The sequence below is a fragment of the Corvus kubaryi genome, unplaced genomic scaffold (genome assembly GCF_017639235.1).
Source record: "Corvus kubaryi isolate FWS band 111438036 unplaced genomic scaffold, C.kubaryi_AGA036_p1.0 split1-131, whole genome shotgun sequence".
In the NCBI taxonomy this organism is placed as follows: Eukaryota; Metazoa; Chordata; class Aves; order Passeriformes; family Corvidae; genus Corvus; species Corvus kubaryi.
In genome coordinates this window covers 24,085,055-24,093,023 of record NW_024582073.1, presented here as the reverse complement: position 1 = coordinate 24,093,023, position 7,969 = coordinate 24,085,055, and positions in this window count along the sequence as shown.

Sequence of the window (7,969 nt, the reverse complement as noted above, 5' to 3'; positions counted from 1 at the left end):
GAAAACGTTTTCTTTACAACATTCCGCCTTTAAAAGACGTTGTTTACAACCTGATTTCTCTGTGAGAACAGAGCAGTTGTTGCCCAGGTGCTTTATATTTCCTTAATATGGAATCACAGAATCCTTTAGGCTGGAAAAGACCTCCAAGATCATCGAGTCCAGACATCGACTCAGCACTGCCAAGAAAATCCACTAAACCATGTCACCAAAGCCACATCTCCACGTCTTTTGAACACTTCCAGGAGTGGTGATTCCACCACTTCCCTGGACAGCCTGTTCCAATTCCTAACTACCTTTGCAGTGAAAATATTTCTCTTAATATAAAATCCAAATACCGCATCGTGGAGTTTTATATTGTATTCTTTTTCTGACTTTTACTGATATCAAAAATGCTGAGTGTCTGCAGCTCTTGGGTGCTATGACTTCTGTCAGTGTGGAAGTATTTTGAAGGGCAGAGTTTCTATGTGAATAAATTATATATTAGTACATTGTGAATTTTTTTCCATACCTAATCATGCATTTTGTTGGTACCATCAAACTACATATACTCAAATCTGATTTAAGCATCTTTTGTATGCAGTGAGCAAAATCAAAGTTGAGGCAGTTTGTGTAGCATATAAATATCCAGAATTTTAGTCGACTTCTATCTCAGTATGTGAGTTCAGTATGTAGCTGTGGGGGGAATTATTTATCCGTGAGTAACTATTTATCTGTTAGTTTGTACAGAAAAAAAATTTGTAACTAAGAAACTGAGTTAAATGATTTAATTTGAAACAGAATAGGAAATTAATTAAAGCAAAAGGTTTAAAAATAACTGTAAAGGAATTGTATTAGTTAAGTCATATAATCAACATGTAATTGTCACTAGTAACCTTTGCCCTCTATTGATTATACCCAGCTGCTAAAGGTAGGCAGCAGTACTGGTCTTTGGTACATGCTTAGGTAAAATAATAGGGTAAAATCCATGAGATAGTGTAAAAAAATCTAATTAAGCAAGGAAAACTAGTGATGTTCTCACCTTCTAATTGTGCAGAAAAGTAATCAACTCCTTTTAAGGTTGTGTTGAGGGACGTAAATCAGAGAACATGTTTGCACAGCTGGTTGTCTTCAGGCAGTAGCTGTAAGAGAGTTAGCCTGGTTCTGTGAGATGGCACAAACTCCACCAGTTCAGGCGGGTGGACTGGCTGTCCTTTGAAAGGGTAGCTCTGTTTCAGTAAAGTTAGTGTGGGATTAGGTGCTGGCTTTCTCAGGAGAGCCTAACTGCAGGCTGATGGAAGCTAAGGAAGGGCTATTACACACATTCTGTTCCTGTGCTTTCCTCGAGGCATCTATTTTTGGACACTGTCAGTGTTAAAGCACTGAGCTGCATGGCCATCTCGTCTGAGCTGTTGTGATCACTTCTGTGCTTTTATCTGAAGTGTGACCTGAGAGGGGAGCCTATTCTGTGATGTGTATCTGGAATGTAAAGATTTGCACAGTCAGTTTGGCTCCAGCCCTATCTCCTGCAAATGCGTCCTTCTTGGCTCTTTACTGAAGAGGCATCAGACACTCTGGAGATTAAGACAAAGTGCCAGCCAGCTGTAAGAGCTTTTGTCCTGCCGGCTACTTGTACCTTAAATTTCTGTTGGAGTAGAATAAAGTGGTTTTTTATTATTACTTTTTTTAACCTGAATTTTGTTTAGCTTGAGTAGTAATTTTCAGAGTAATATGGCAAATATAAAAGTGCTCATTCCTCAGGGATTTCTGGAGCTGGAAAGGACATACTTGTTTTCTCTGGAATGCTTTATATCCCTCAAGATGTTGCATTGCACAGATAATTGTCTGCAGATGTTTTCTCCTCTAAGTTGCAGGTCCCTATCTCAAAGATGGTGATGTTGAATATGAAATTGTTGAGAAGAGTTGGAGAGTGCTACAAAATGGACTGAGGGAGACACCCTGGATTCACTCATCCGGTCATGACAGTATTCAAATAAAAGCCGGACATAGGCAAGGTTAATTTCTTTGAATCCACTTTATAATTGTTTCAAGAAAGGTGCAACTTTGTTTCATACCAAAACTAGTGCTCCATGAATTTCCCAACCTGCAGTTTTATCTTGTTACCTATTGAAAGAGATAGATAGATAGATAGATAGATAGATAGATAGATAGATAATCTGCTGGGGGTGCATCAGTCCTGCACTGTGTTATGTGTCAGATTCAGGGTAATTGTGCGTACTCAGCAGGATGTTCCAGGGGTAGAGCCTGGAGTTATCCTGGTTCAAGGGAAAGCAGCACAGCATCTGGTACACTCATAGGCAGAGGTTTCAGTTTTGGTGTTGGCATTGATCTCTCTGTGAACAAGAAGCTGCTTTACTGATTTTAAGTAAGCACTGAGGCATGTGCAATAAACACAGCGTTGGCATGAGCAGTGGCACTAAGTTCCCACTGGCATTTCATCCTGCAATGGCAAGTATGGCAGAGTCTGAGCCAGCAAGGCTTTAGGCTGTGATTCATGCCATGCTGACAGGGACCAGCCCAGGAAGGCACACAAAGCAGTAGATTGAGTATTATCATATAATTAACCCTGCTCCCCCAACATTGCCATCAGGACTGAATAACAGCTTTTCTGTGAACTTTCATGTTTGTATCTTGAGTTCTAAATACCACATCTTTTCAATATGCTTTTAAAGTGCAGTTTCCTAGGTTTTCAAAGCAGAATAAGAGGATAAATTTTATCCTTTGATATAGGCTGGCATGTAAGTTTACTGTGGGGTTAAGCGTTTAGAGCTCTCAGGGGCACTAATGGAGTAACTGGTAGTAGTACAAGTCTAATATCCTTTATGGTAACTGACAACAGAGGTTTGTCAGTGGGTCTAAGGAACACAGTTAATTGTCATTAAGCAGTAGTTGATTTTATAAAATGGTATTTAGTGTCAGTTTTAATACCTGTAAATACATTATATATTTTTATAGTAATTCAGTTTGTAAAATGCTGCTTATTATGGGTTAATGCAATTGTGTGGGTGCATCATTTTGTGCGGGAGTTTTATTTGACCCATTTTAAAACTTTGCTGTAGCAATGTGACCTAAAAGGAAACACTGGCTGAGAATTTACTCAAATAAAACCAGATTATCTGACTTCCCCAAGTCAAAGGCAAAGCTTCCTCGTGGGAACCTCCTGTGTCCGCTGTGACACAGCCAGCTCCCTTTCCTGGCAGGCAAAGCCTCTGGCAGAAATAAAGATAAATAAAGACAAAAGCTATGAAAAATGTCCTGGTACACCTTGTCCTGTGAATTGGCATGGCATTATGGGCAGTAATTTTTTCAATGGTGCTCCATCCAGCTGCCTGAGTCCAGGGTTATGCTTACATTGCTGTCATACCGTCTTGCAACTTCAGCCACATGATTCTGTGATTATTTTCCCTCCCAAATAAACTTCAAAATGATGTAGTGACTTCAGACCTAAGATGAAAAAGGCCCATGAAGAGGGAGAGGTAGAACCGAAGACAGTAATTTCCCTTCTATCTTGTTCTAGAGCAGTTTCACTTGATACACTCCCACTCTGGGCTCTCATGTCTGGTAGTGGCTGATGGGGCCTGAACACTGAAGGTCAGCAGTGATGAAATAATTTCCTTGAAGTTTCTGTAGAGCAGCACACCTACCTTAGAGATCCCATCCTTGAGGAAACACCCATCTGTTTGGAAACAGATCTGTTTGATTGCCTTTGCCACCTCTTCCACTCTCTTTCTTTTACTCTTGATTTTAACAAGATTTTTAATGTATTAATGTAACAAAAGGAGGAATTAAATTTGTTATTTAAAACATGAAACTATGGATGCAGAGCTCAATTACCCTCTCAATTACTTTTAATAAATAAGAACACCATCACTATGAGCAGTACAAATACCATTAATCAGACCTAATAATGTGCAAAACTAAAAACCATTAGAGGTTTTGAAAAACCACTAGGACCTAAAACACAAAGTGTTGCACACAAATAAATTTGTTGTTTCAAGGTCATGTATTTGTCCATGCACTGTGCTTCAAATTGTCTGTGCTTATGATGATATGGCCAAATGGTAGAAAGGCCTTGCTTTGGATCATCTCTTACTTGACATCTTGTGGAATACACTGTATAAAACACCCTATTGTTATTTTGTCGGAGGCATAATGCTTCCAGCAGCTGTCACAATGAAATTGTGCTGTGAAATGAGGGGTATTAAAGGTTGTGACATCAGAGCATATTGAGACAATGCTGTGATCTCCAACAAGGAAATCACCAAGTTTTCAAGGATGAATGCTTCCCTCTTCATAATCCCCAGGGACTTTGTTTTCCAGCACCCATAAGTTTCTTTCCTTTTCTCTCCTCTTTATTATGTTTCAGAAACCGTTCTTTATCTTCTTTCATTTTTTATCACTCTTCATGCATGTAGAATTGAGGAATGTAGGACTGGATGAGATGTCCTACATGACCACTTGCTGTCATGTGCCACATTATTACATCAGTCTTTTTATAAGCTATTAAACTCCATGTTGCAACTGGCTTGATTGTTTTTTCCTGCTGCTGAAGGCAGAAGAGTATTCCACAAAGTCACTGCTCTGGCAAGGATTGCTACCTTCTAATTTCCCAGCTAGGCTACGCCCATTTCTATGGAAAGCTTCTCCTCTTTCTTTTTATGCAAACCGGATGAACTTTGAATTAAAGTAGAATTTTTCAGCCTCTGTGACAGTTTTTTTGCTCCTCATTTCTCTGTTTTAATGACTGTGGGGTAATGCTTTCCTTGCCACACCTCTCAATGGAGTCCAGGCTGCAGTTTGCATTATTTGCAGTGAGAATGCACGTTGGCCTAGATGGGCTTGTGCTCAGCCTGACACCACTGTGATTCCTTGGTTCTTCTCCTGGGCTGGTGCTCAGCCAGTTTCCCACCTGTCCTCATGCCTGGGGTTTTCCATCAAGCCTGAGGTGTCTGTTAGCCTAATCCTCAAATCTATCGAGATCTCTCTGGATTAAGTTCTGCCAGTCCTCATGTCAGCACTCCTTAATCTGGCCCCCATAAATTTGCTCAGGGTGCATTCTGTGTCACCATCTGACACACACTGTGTTCTCCACTGACTGCATGTCATCCATTCCTTGAGCCTGGCCATCCAGCCAGTTTTCAAACCATCTGACAGACTGCAGCCCAGCCCTTGTTTTCTCAAAAAGGACTATTTTCTGTGTCACTGTATAAATTAAAGTAAAAGAGACCTGATTTTTTTTTTCATAGATCCCACACTGAACATTTGAAAAGAGTTTAAAAGCCGAGGGGGCACAGAAAGGACATGCTAAAATATCTGGATAGGAATTACAGTATCTAAGTGTTACCAGGCAGTATTGTGTTACACGTGCCCTTTTCCGTAGTTTGAGATACTCCCTGTGTGGTACAGCTGGATGTTCCAGGTGTGATTTAGGAGATGTAGGTATCTGGGCCTGAAACTCCATATTTGTGAGTCAGTGGAGAACTTTGATTTCACAGCCCATCTCTGCCTGCTCTGAATCCTGGTCAGTATCAACAGTGGTCGCAAAACAAGATAGAAATACTCAAAGTTAGAAGTTGATAACTCTCACAGACAAAATTTCCTGCTTTTAATGGTAGCTCCTGACCCAGTGAGCCTTCCAGAGTTACTGCTGATGTATTTCTTACTCTTATAATTAAAAGAGAGATTCCTTATGTCAGTATTTGCTTAAGTTCCCAGCATAAAGTCAAAGAATTCACACCCACACAGAAAAAAAAATCAATGCAAATCATTAATCAAAACATTATAAAAATTCACCAGCTCTCCAGCTTGTCTGAATAAACCACAAATACCAGTTAGTGCCTAACAGTTAAGATCTCTGGTGTTAGTTCAGATTCTGCTATGAGAAGTGGAGTCTTTTTTTGAAAAACACAGATTACAGTAGGAAAAAAATGCAGACACCTCCAAATACCATGACAAGATAAACATATCTGAGGAGTCTGGCTGAAATCAAAACATCTCTCATAGTTTAAGGGATACTATGAACTTGAACTGTAGTCCCTTAAAGATAAAATGAACTGAAAGCCTTTCAAGGTTTTTTATGCCAGTGAATTCTCTGCACCTATTTTTGTTTTTGAAATAACACTTAAATTTTTTTTAGTTTTGCTCTTTTCATTGCTATGAGAAAAATCCAGATAAGCAGGGGAAGATTACTAGCTGACTACACAATTTTAGAGTTATGTAGAGAACAATGTAAATTATTATAAATCTTCTAATCTTTTTTCACTTGTAAGTTATCTTAAGCTTTATTGGCTTTATTGTACAAGTGTTTCTTGCAAATGCTTTACTTTTAAAGTAATACTTCTGTAATCTGTGAGAAAGGTTAGGCTTGTACCAAAACATAATTATATTTTATCAGATATAATTGGAAAAATAAACCCTTTCAGGCTTATAGTCCTTGTATTTGGTCTGATTTCATCTAATAAAACATATTACCTCTCCTTCCAAACTCTCTTTTCCAGCACGGATTTTCTCAGCATGGTTGGATTTCCTCCAGAACTCTAATAATAAATTACAAAGTTGGAGCTTTTGCAGGCAGATTTAGAATATTTGTTTGTGATTGTTTATGAATTATTGAGATGTTGCTACTCTGAGAACAAACTGATACTGCATATCCATTATAGACGCAGTAAATTAACTCAAATTAGTAGGATGTGCTGAGAATTTTCTTTCTTTTTAAAAAAAAATTATTGTTATGACTTCAGAAAGACTTTTGTTGTATTCTAGTAACTGAGGTGATGTCCTGATGAACACATTTACAGGGAGCTTCAGATGGCATAAAGTTGGTTTACATGTTCTACTGATATCTGTTGGTGTGATTCTACTTGCCAGTGGATTGTATTGACTCAATCCCTGCTAAAAAGGATTCATACCATTTTATGAGATTTGTACATGTGTTGCCCTGTCTCAAAAAATCACTCTTAATGCACTTTTAATCTACAAGGCTTCCTCTTATGTTCTTAATGCTTTGTTTTACGTAATGTGTTTTTAAATTCCACACAAAAATAATATAAAAGCTTTAAAAGCTTTTAAGGCTGCAAAGTCAAGCATTCTGCAGTTAGAAGATGCCAGGAATTGCATTGTTTGCAAAATTTTGATTTGCCTTCTGTTGTATTTGATTGCAAGGTAGTCATTAATGCCAGGAGCTCACTAGTGGACAGAAAGGACAGTTGTCACTTAATGAGCCACTCGTCAATATTTTGTTCTCTTTTTGGTGCTTGACGTGGGACTCCATGCCTTACTACTTACTGTTCAAATCCTGCTCTGAAGGCAGAGTTATCAGTTTTGTTATGCATTTTTTCAGTGATATACAACAGGGTAGAAGCTGAGAGTTTCACGAACAGAATTCAGTGTATTTTGATAACATCCCCATAAATTAAGGAGAAAATAGCATTACAGCTAATTACATTACATTGCAGCTACATTTTTAGCCATAAAAGCACAAGATTAGAATTTAGGCTTTCATCAAAACCCTGTACCTAGTTCATGGCTGGCCATGAAAAATGGGTTTTTAAGTGGCTAATTTAGTAGTCTGTGAGAAGGACAAAAATAGAATCCAGTCCTTCTGAGCCGCATACAAATGCCTTAGCCTGGAACCACTTTTTTCCTCCTGCAGTCACTGTGTTCACTGTCTGCAACAAACGAGCCAGGATTCTCTGGACAAGATCTGATTCATCACAAAATCCTGACTCATCTCCATACCATGGTCCATTCTGTTCACTGAGTTGCTATATACAGCTCTATGCCAACAAGCTAGATATGCTTCCCTAAAAATGATGGAAGAGTGGTGTAGGGAGAAAAAAGCAAAAAAAGAAAGAAAAAAGAGAGAGAGAGAGTAAAAAAAGATCATTTCTTCAAATATTTCTAGCAGGTCCGATGGTCCTGGTATTCCTCTGCCTCTCCACCCTGATGTGCCATCAGTGTGTGCCTGTGCTGG